Source organism: Gavialis gangeticus, unplaced genomic scaffold (assembly GCF_001723915.1).
Source record: "Gavialis gangeticus isolate Ggan-Ray unplaced genomic scaffold, GavGan_comp1, whole genome shotgun sequence".
In the NCBI taxonomy this organism is placed as follows: domain Eukaryota; kingdom Metazoa; phylum Chordata; order Crocodylia; family Gavialidae; genus Gavialis; species Gavialis gangeticus.
The window spans coordinates 34,660,061-34,661,787 of NW_017728992.1; positions in this window are offsets into that span (position 1 = coordinate 34,660,061).

Consider the following 1,727-nt stretch of genomic DNA (forward strand, 5'->3'; position numbering starts at 1 on the left):
ACCCTGCCATAAAAATCATCCAGCAGGCTCATCCAATGTTGCTTTAAGTTCTCCATAATGACCTGCAGGAGGCAAAACTGGTTATCTGCTGAGGAGATCAAGCAATCTCATCTCTTTATTTGTGTCATGATGTGCCATGTGAGTAAGAAGAGGTAGGAGGAGAAAAGAAAACAAGGTGGGAATGCAGGCAGCAGTTTTTATCACAGATACAACTTGTATTCTCTTCCTACATTGTTAGTTTATCAGGAAGTCCACATTCATATGGTTATTTTAGTTTGGTCTCTTCACACTTTGTTCCTGTTGATTTGGTTTAAGTACTCTGGCTTAAAAAATTAAATGCATTGCTTATGGTCAGCTGAAATTTAATAAAATGTAAAATTAGAGAGTTTATTTTTTTCATATCTGCAAATTAATATAATAAATTAGATCCAAGGTAAGCTGTACAACTCATCAGCAGTTTAGTATCCCTGCTACAGTGAGCCTGGAAATATCCCTCAACCTTAAGGTTCTGAAGATTCTATTTGTGTAGTAATCTCCTGATAATTAGAAGTGAAATAAAAGAGCAAAATCTTTACCTGAAAATAAGTACATGATAATATACTCTTGGTAGCATTTTTCTCTTTCTCTTGTTATGGTCAACTTTGTTCTTTGCCCTGAATTAGGTGTTGAAAGAAAAAAGTACAGGTTGTTAAGGTTAAGGCTGAAGTACAGTCAGTGAAGGACAAAGCCTCAGGGTATTTTAAACAACATCTCAGCAACTACAGTTGTTGATTAAAGAATACTGCAGGCAACCAAAGCCTATTTTAAAAAGAGAAAAGCTACTTTGTGGGTTAGTATATGAAGAGTTAGTACACCCACACAGTATTTCAAATGATCCTCAAGGTGTTCTGGATACATTATTTTAATTACTGTAATTGTCCTGGCAGTGCCTGATGAAGGGAGCTTCAGCCCACAAATGCTTGTGCTACATATGTATATATATGTACACTTCGGTAAGTCTATAAGGTGCAAATCTGTACTGCTTTCCATTTGCCCTGCTTGCCAAGATGCACCTAAAGATACTATTAGCTAATTGCCAGGCAACTGAATTTTAGAAACTGCCATTTTTCAAATGTTATGCCTGGCATTTCTTTGATCGCATTCCTGATTTCTCAATGGAAAAAAGTTCAAGCTCTATAAAGCAATAATTGTTGTTCATCAAACAGTTCAACCCAAATATATTCCCATAAGTGGGAGCTGAATGTCAGAAGAGTGTTGTATAGATATGTTAATTAGAGAAAACTATCTTTAACAGTCCAGCAGATTTAACATTGAAAGTCATTACCTACTGGGAACTCAAGCATAAATTTCTTAAAATGATAGCAAATTCTATGTTACATTATATTTCTCTTTTAAAGGTTACTTCCTAGCTAGAAAATGTCTAATTGCTCCATCTGCCAACCCTACAACACTGCAGTACTGTCAAGAGTGCCATATGTGGATAAGTCAGCCTGTTGCCCTATTTATTGCACGTGTGTGTGTATGTGTGTGTCTAAAATATATAAATTACTCTGTGGAACCTGTAAAATGAAATATTAGTATCGCTCAATAGATCTTGAAATACATTAGCAGTGTTTATTTTTCTGTTCCCTGAATTAAATTGACGTAGTGCTGAACAGCTAATAAGAGCCCTGAAATTCAGAAAGCTTAAGACAACGTGGCCAGTTAACTCCTGTTGTCATAGTAAA